Source organism: Cibotium barometz, chromosome 23, assembly GCF_041138505.1.
Source record: "Cibotium barometz isolate CiBa-2024 chromosome 23, ASM4113850v1, whole genome shotgun sequence".
Lineage (NCBI taxonomy): Eukaryota > Viridiplantae > Streptophyta > Polypodiopsida > Cyatheales > Cibotiaceae > Cibotium > Cibotium barometz.
In genome coordinates this window covers 36,595,354-36,605,118 of record NC_141068.1, presented here as the reverse complement: position 1 = coordinate 36,605,118, position 9,765 = coordinate 36,595,354, and positions in this window count along the sequence as shown.

The following is a 9,765-nucleotide window of genomic DNA, read 5'->3' as shown; positions in this document are numbered from 1 at the left end:
CTTGGCTCTTTGCTCGCTCCATACAACTTCCCATAACTATAGACAGGGATTTCACTAACGTAAACGAAAACATGTGAACATGTTAATAACATATGTTAATAACACAAAAAATCTTGTGATCACATGTTATATTCACAAAGCTTTCATAAGGGCCTAAAAAAGTTATCTTTGTCGGGCATAAAAAATCTTCTTAGGTGGCCACTGACCTGCTATTATGTGAAGATGGTAACATGAGAATGTTTGGGACATCATAGCATAGCGGAGGCTACACTCCAACCCACACACTTTGTCAATCCGTGAATGCAACCCGGTTAGCGCATAGAGGCTATCCCGAATGGGAGAAGATGAGTTAACCACACACTAATGACTTCTAGTCCTACTCAATCCTTCTTCAACACTCAAGCAATCAATCTAACATAATCAAAGCATCAAGATTAGGCTACACTTAAGCACATAAATGCAACTTATGCAAAGAATCTAACATGCAAAGAGCTATCACACAAGCCTCAACTACACATCATTTCATGCACAAGCTTCATCACATGCACTCTACAACTCACAAATCAAAACATCATTAAGAAATCTAGATTAGCAAGTGTGTAGACCAAAACCTCATATCATTGAAAATGTAGAGAATAGAGAGTACAAGATTGAAGCAAGAATGGAGATGGAGAGCCTTGGGAGAGCACTTGAGAAGGAGCTATGGAGCAAGCTCTCTCTATGAGCCTCTCATCCAAATGACCAAAGAGTCCTCTCTAGCTCTCTCAAATGGGCCACCTTTTATACAAAAATTCTAGAACCCCCACCAAAAGTTCCCATGTGGGATTATTGTCAAGCCCTCTCCCACATTCATCTACAACTTGGAACTCTTTTCAAGAGCCCTAAGTGTCTTTTTTGTTGCATCCTTGTATTGATCTTCATTCGTCATGCAACACTCCCCCCTTCCTATTTTGCGCACGTCCTTGAGCGCGGTAGTAGCAAGAGCTGCAACAAAAAAACAATGGATACATTAAAGTCTTTTATTGAAAAAAAAGAAAAGAAAAGAAAAACCAGCAATGATAATTTCACACGTGAGCATACAAGTGCAAGGTTGATTAAAGTTTTAATGAGTACTAAAATAGGTGAGTAAAGACTAGTCAAAGTGAGACTTAAGTGGTAGATAGTGCTATGCAAAGGCAAGTGTGCTTTGTACACCATCGGTTATGACCGCAGTCTCAATGTCCTACAAGTATGTAAGTTATTCCTAAGTGGCAAACCTACTCCTAAATATGAGCAAAGGTGATTGGAACTCTTTTTTTTTTCTGTTTTTTCTTTTGTTTTTCTCTTTGATGTGTGTGTAGAAGGTGATAAAGATTAAGGTTCCATCCCAAAGAGACCCAAGCAATGGCCAAGAGACCTCCGCCAAGAGAATCTAAAGACCGCTAAGTATCTCAAGGGCGACAGACCCTTTTTCTTTCTTTTATGACCTAAGGAGTACCCCATGAAGATGAGGGCATCGGTCTCGAGGGCCCATAGTGTACCCCAGAGTCCTACCAACATCCATCAAGGCAATAGATTCCTCAAAGGTCTTTTTCTGAAGCTTTTAGACATCAGTGTTCACCCCATAGAAACCAAGGCATCGGCCCCAAGGTGCTAAGACAACCCCAGGTCCTACCAAGCATTTCTCATGGCTGTAGACACGTCATATCTCAATTTGCTTTGTATATATATATATATATATTTTTGGGTATAATTTTTATAAATTTTTATTACTCCTAGCACCTAGCTCATACCTAAGAGGTAGCTACCACTAGGGATAACTAATATACCTTGAAAGCATAAGAACTTGGCATACTCCCTTGGTATATATCCTACACTATCTTTAGATAGAAATATCTTTTACTAAGTCTTCTAAGAGTCTAGAATTCACTCACCATATTTTAACAACTAATCAAAAACTTAAACCAGCCAACATTGTGTGAACATGCAGACCATATATTCGAAAGATAAGAGCACATAAAGAAATAAAGATTAAGATTTGAATACACCTGTTGTAGTGCCTGTTGATGTTGTTTGTTTGCATTGATGCATTGCTGATTTTGCGCAGATTGCTCCTCCTTGATCTTTGTAGGCATAGCATGTCTCCCCCCTTCCTAATTTGTGTGCACAATAGGTGGACTATTGGGGCGTGTTTGATGCTCTTGTTTTTTACGGAGATCTCTGCAAAATTTTTATTAACAAACAAGAAAAGAAAAGAAAAGAATAAAATTTGCCATTGGTGCCAAACACCGAATATAGCCGAGGGGAAAAACCCAATGGGAGAAAAGTGCCCTGGCTTGTCGATCTTATTATGGAGTCACTGAACTTACCCTTGCGCTTGTGGTGGATCCGTGTCCTCGTCTGCTGGAAAGATGGTATCAATTTCCTCAGGATGCAGAGACAATCCCTCACAAAAACCAGCCGCTGGAGAAGGTGGTAGAGGAAGGAGTGCTTCCTCACTAAAATATGGCATTGGTTCTATGGGAAGGTTAATCAGACAGTTTCGATTTTGGAACTGCGCAATATAGGTACTCATATTTATCCAATATTGACATGTTGAGGCTTGGGGAAGGAGGGCTTGCAAGATCGGTGGTTGCAAGTCATTTAAGCTTGTATCCCTCCATTGTTGTGCTTGAACCTCCTCAGGTAATCTACGTTGATTTGGTCCTCTCTCTGGTATTCGCACATTAAGAAGATTATGGCGTTGGGGTGTAATTCCCACAATTTGCTTCATTAAGCCCGTGCCATATCGTCTAAAGTAAGAGCGGCATATCCAACAAATATGTGAAGCTTCTCCTAATACGAGCCGTGCACACTCTTGACAATGTGGAAATGGGTGATGCTGTTGATAGAATAACGTGACAAAGTGATGCCCACAGCAATTTTCACCTAAGGGAGCATAGAATTACCTAGAATGTGTTTGAAACGGAGGAGCACTATAACCCCCGCGATGATTTGGTCGAGTACTATCAGGGTCAATGCATGGTGGACATGTATCTCGCCAAATATCCATCAGGAGTTATCTGGACGTAGAACAATGAAATTTAGAACACTCATATCCATCATGACAATTCCAATCAAAAACAAGATTATCTCAAAAAGAACACATCTTCTAAAGGCATAAGGAACTACATTATTCAAACATTGATTTACCAAAGAGCTTTAATTGTAGTGTTAATGCCTTATCTTTAGTTTTTGGTATATCCTTTTTAAGAGGTGGAAACTTTAGCAATTGTCTTGGAATTTGAGCAAGATAAGAGGATTTAGGCATTGAAATGCTAGAATCTATGCTCAAATGAGACTCATTTGGACTTGTCTTAGGTACACAAGTTGATGGTTGAATTTTGTAACAAGGAGAAATCGGGACAACCGATGTTTCAATACATGTTTTAGGAAGATCAACACAAGTAGTTTTGTAGGTGCTATCACAGCCACCTTTCCTTTCTTGAAGAGTTTGTGTTGATTTCTTTTGCACCCACTGATATGGACAATCAAGGGTGGCTCTTGGAATCTTTTTGAAACACTCTTTTACCCCTGCCAAAGCATGGCATTTTGGAAACCAAATTGCTGTTGCACCCTCATAATAGCCTTGTGCTTTAAGAACATGTTTTGGGACCCATCGAGTAACAATCCGAGGTTTAGGCTTGGAAATGATGTGCTTCTTAAGAGGCTTAGCAACTGGACTAGATGGTACAAGTTTGTACGCATCTTTGGGTAGCCAAATTGATAATTCCTTCTTGCCTGGCCTTCTTTGAGCAGCAACTAGAGTAGTTGGAACATGCCAGCCATGTCCCTCACTTGAGTACTTATCAATTATCCACATCATTTGTTTTGGAGCTTCAAGAGCAGATTTTGATTGTGGGTTGGGTAAGGTAGAAACATTACCCTTTTGACATGATAAAGCTCGTGGAGTAGCAGATCCCAAGATGCAATCAGAATCAATTTGCAACTTGTATTGTCTATTTTTCCAATCTAATGAGCAATTGGTAGCACTTAACCACGATCTACCGAGAACAACCTCTACTACTGCCTTGGACTTACGTGCCACATAAAAGGGCACTGACATCTGGTGATCCTGAATGGTCATCATAATGACACATTTTCCTCTATAGGGTTATCTTCTCCGGAGAAGCTTCGTAGGTCCACAGGAATTTGCACAAGTGGTGGTTGACCCAAGGCTATCCAGGTGTCAAACGAGAGAACATTATAATCTACACCAGAGTCAATTAAGGCAGAGACAAAGTAGGTAGTCTCATGAAGATGAAGGCACACTTGAATATTGAATGGATCGACATATGGCTCATCAGTAGCCAACTGTATGGCCAACATAGAAGCTTTGCGACGCTCCTTGGCTTTTGCAACTCTAGCTTTAGCCTCCTCTTGAGCCTGACGTTTAAGTAGGTCAAGTGCTTCTTTCCGTGTTTGTGCAGCATGCATCTGTTGAAGCATGGCTTTAGTTAATGGTTCATTGTATTTCTTGAGACGACTTCCATTAATGAAGTTAGGCATTTGCTCACCGTTTAGTGTCTCTAAACGCACTGCACCACTTGGAGTAAGCTCATTAATCACAAACGGTCCTAGGCCACGTTTTTTGAGCTTTCTCTTATGTTTCTTAAGTGTGTACAAGAGCACCAGGTCTCCTTTTTTGAATCGGCCAGTTGTTACATTTCTATCATACCATTGCTTTTGTCTCCTCTTCTTGGCATACATCCCCATTACCGCCAATAAGCGGGTCTCATCAAGCTTTTCCAATTCGTCAATGTGTTGTGAAAGCTCATGACCAGTCCAATCCAATTGTCTAGCTACTCGTAGAGTAGGTACAAGAAATTCAATGGGAAGAATTGCGTCTAGCCCAAAAGCAAGCTCAAATGGGGTTGTGCCCACAGATAATTTGTTTGCCAAAAGGTAATGGCAAAACTTTTTCACTGCATATATCATGGACAATCCTTCTCTTTCTGTTGTGGTGTAATTCTTCTCAGCCTTGTTTAGCTGTCGACTAGCATATGAGATTGGGAAATCCTTATTGTGTTCTCCCGATTGAGCCAAAATACATCCAATTGCAAAGTTTGAAGCATCAATATGGACATGGAAGATTTGGTTCCAATGTGTGCCCGTAAGATGGGTGCAGTCACACTAATGCTTGCTTCAACTTTTCAAAGGATTCCTCACACTCATCAGTCCAATTAAACTTTACAAGAAGAGCATATAATGGTCTGGCTAGGACAGCATACATGTAGATGAATCTACGGTAATAGCCACAATGTCCCATGAATGTTTGTACCCCTTTAGGGTTGATAGGCCGAGGTAATGAGACAATGACATCAATTTTATCCATATCTATTGAAATCCCATTGCGAGAAACAATATGGCCCAAAATTTTCCCTTGTCTTACCATGAATTTGCACTTGTCAGGATTCAAGCATATATGATAAAGTTGACACTTTTGAAACACAAGTCTCAGGTGTTCTATATGATCATCATGCTCTTGTGAGTGAACACATAAATCATCCATGAAAATCTCAAGAAATTGCCTAAGCTACTCCTTGAATACATGACTCATTAACCGCCGCTGAAAGGTTACTGGTGCATTTGTTAGACCAAATGGCATAACACGATAGGCAAAGATGCCATCTTCAGTAGCAAAGGCTGTCTTGTGTTGATCCTTTGGATCAATTGACACTTGATTGTACCCGGAGAATCCATCCAAGAAACTATATGCCTTTTTCCTTGCAACTCATTCCAGAACATGATCTGTGATTGGAAGTGGGTAATGATCACGCACAGTAGCTGCATTTACCTTCTTGAGGTTTACACATACTCGAAGTTTTCCATTTTTCTTGGGCACCACTACAATAGGGGAGACCCATTCAGTGTGTTCAATCTCATAGATAAATTTTGCCTCTAAGAGCTTGTCTATTTCTTCCTTTATCTTTCGTGCGAAGTTTTCATTGTAAGTACAAGGACGTTGCTTGGAGGGTTTTGCATCCTCTCGCAATGGTATTGTATGCTGACATATGCTTGGATCAACTCCTTTGAGGTCTTTATAACTCCAAGCAAAAACATCACGATACTCCTTTATTGTTTGTATTAATAACTTCTCCTCATCTAAGGACAAGTCTGTGGCAATCCACACATAGCGAGGCTCTTCTCCTGGCTTAGCAATATCAATCTTTTTTGCATCTTCTGGACCATCGTATGAAATCCCTGGCACGCTCGGTTTTTGTCGCATGGGCTGTTGAAGAACAATCTTCCGATCTTGAAGAGGTTACTGTGTGAAATTGGGAGGAACATTGAGACCTTGTTCATGTCCACTTGAGTCTTCACTCATTGAAGACCATGCGGTTTTGAGCTCTCCTTTGCTATCTTGCATCGGATTTTTTTGTTCAACCGTTGTCTTTGCACTTCCCACACTCTTTTTTGAATCGGTTTTAGACTTGAGTTTTGGTTTTTGTTTCTTCGTTTTTTTACGATTTTTACTAACAGTTGTTAGCTTTTCCCCTGCTTGGAATCCATCCGATCGTCTTATTTGGTCTTTGATACTATTTTGTGCTTGGACATAGTATAGATATCCGTTCTTTCCTGAGAAGTGAGGTGGTGGTCGAGAGTTTTCACTCTTAGACTCCTCCTTTTGTTTTTGTAGTCTCTCACGTTGTTCCCGCTCATCTTGTCTACGAATTCTTTTATGGCTCTTACAGCACTTACGTTTAGGTCGGCTTCGAGGGATCTCTACTTGAACCTCCCTTCCTCTCAAGAGTAGGCGTGCCTTTCCTAACTCATCCTCAGGGATTGTCACATCATTATTAAAATCAGAGTCCCAGCCATCTTCCTTATCAGCATCATTAGCAGATTCGAGTGTCAAATCCTCCACTGAGACTTCCTCGACATGCATAGCTGTTGTGGATGTATCTCTATAGTACAAATCATCTAGAAGGGCACGTGATTGTACCATTCGTATAGGAATAATATCATATCCATATGAGTCACAAAATTGAATTGGCTTTGGTAAAGCACATGTCGATAATGTTGCAAGGACATGACTCCATTCTAATGGATCAATTAAATGCTCAGGGAAGGGTTGTGGAATGTATGCCTCGTCTAATACACTTCGATTACCCTTAAGTCTCTCAGTGTTGAAATCCCTACATGAGGCTCTGCACATCCATAGATCTTCTCGCCCATCTGACAATGTAACTCTTGAGCCCTCAGATGAAGCAGGATCAAACTCATCTATTGGAGACCTTGTTACATCACGATATGAGTGATTCCTTAGGTTGACCCTTGTGATGATAGAATCATGTCAGAGGTACAAATAATTGTATCCCCAATCTTGAATCATTTGAAATTGTCGCATGAATGGTCTACCCAATATCACTTCATAGTTTGGATGTTTTCCAAAATCCACTACTGCAAAGGTGTGCTCATATTCAATCCCACATGTGGTGACCAATATGTTCTCAAGCAGCCCAAGGGGATGTTCTAAGCTTCCATCTGCTAGCTGCAAGCGCATCCTGGTACTCCTAATAGCTGGTTTGCCCCACTTTTCCCAAATGGATCTTGTCACAATGCCCACTCCTGCACCACTATCAAGTATTGCAGTTGAAGCTACTTTTCGTACTTCTAATGGGAGGGTAGCATTTTCCTGATCGTCCTCACAAAATTTTCCTACTTTGTTGACAGGAACTGGCATTACATGCTTTGTCTCAGGGTGTATAGTACACTCATGGTGACCCTTTTGTAGCAATACCTGCTCTGACAAACATGTGGCAATATCATTCCACAACTCAGGTCGAATTTTTATCAAATCAAGCAAAGGTAAGGTACAAGCCACTGGTGCTGACAAAATAGCTTGCACCATACTCATATCTTTCTCCTTTGTCAACCTTTTATGCATGGAGGGTATCCTCAAGGTTTGAGAACAGTTCTCATATTCTCCCAGATATGATGGTAAGGTTTTCATTGTCTGCTTACTTCTAGGAGAAATAATTATTTGAACTTCCTCCTGGATGCTTGGGCATCCAAAGTTGTTTTCCGTGCCCCTGGTAAAATCCACCTCAGAGAATGGAGGCGAACTAATAGAAGACATGTTCTCATTAACTTGCTCATGAACTGCGGCCCATATCTCATTTGCCATGTCCTCATTAGCATCAATAACTTCATCATTGCATGGGAAGACTAGGTTAGGTGGTGGCAGATTACCTCCTTTCAATTGGGTGTCAATTGGTGCAGACCTTTCGCTAGGAGCTTGTGAAATGAGCTCACTTTTCATTTCTCGACTCGATGACACTTCTGGTATGGTTTGTAATGTCGGTTTAAGAGAGGTTGGGCCCCGAGGAATAGGTGGTGGTGGTCCCTCAAGTATTGACTGAGCTTCCCTAATAAGTTGCTGATGTACAGCTAGATTGATCTTCTCCTCACGAGGGTTTGGGTATTCTTGAAGCTTCTTGGGTAGCTCAGATAAAGCTGTAATACGACTTCTATGAGCATCAATGATGGCCTCTAGAGTCTCATTCACTTTATCCACAAAAACAAAACCCCCAGAACTATCCTCAGTCGTACTAGCCTCATTTTGTTTAGCACTAGGCTCAGGTTGAGGTTGATGTTCCTCATGCACTTCTTGGGATGTAAAAGTTTTATCCCTCATGTTTTGTTTGGAGGCTTCTTGAGAACCAGTGGATGTACTTTTAGTTTGCTTGTTTCGGTTCTTCTTCCTCCTAGTGGTCTTTTTTCTATTGGACTGTAGGGTCTTGTCCACTAGATTTGTCTTTGCATCCCTAGTTCGAGGTGTCTCATCAGTCTGTATTTCGGCATTTCGTGTCTGTGATCTAGTCATGACTCTAAGTGGCACGACATCCTCATTCTCAGATGAAGGTGGTGATGGAACTGCGCCTACAAGGTTGAGTGAGACCTTTGGTTGAGAGGTGCCTTCCTCATGTGGTTTCAGCAGACAATCCTTTGGGAAGTGTTCGACACAACACCCTAGACAATATCTTTCAATTGGTGGAAACTGTTGTACTGTTGTATTGGATCGAGATGCTTGCCTTGAGCGATGTGGACAATCACGAGCCCAATGGGGTTCTCCACACTCATAATAGGGGCCCATTGGTTTGGCCTCTACTTTCCTTGGTGGCTGCCATTGACCTGAGGGGCCTGGAGTCCTAGGTTGGTAGCCGCCTAGCAACATTAAAGAGTTTTGTTCCCCTGGTTGAGTCCAGTGCTTGGCTTGGGTATGCGGGACTTTCAAAGATATTTTCTTTGGATGAATATGATACATGTTCCTCCTCCACATAGCCTGGGTTTACCAATTCTCTACACATATTTGAATTGTCATAGTCAACAACCCTCACAGGAGCAGTCCCTGGAGCAGGAGGTTGAGCACTAAGAACAGGTCGTGCTTGCTCTTGTGCCATCGGTGGCTTACGTTCAAAATTAGTATACTGTTGATACATTTGTGGAGCCACTCCACCCCTTGGCTGCTCACGTTCTTGTCTCATTTTCGCAATGCGAGTGCATTCCTGTGTGGTATGGGTAAAGTTCCAAGCACAGGCTTGGCACCACTTTTTTGTGGGTTGGTTTGTGACTAGAGGAGAAAAGGTATTACATTCCTCTATTTTATGGTTACCGCCACATGCTCCACAAAGATGAGGACCTGTAGGAAGTACACTCCTCATTCTCGGCTGTTGTTGTAGTGGCTGCATGGGTGGACGATAGGTCTGTCCCAATCTCCGTAGTACTAGGTTAGCTATCTGG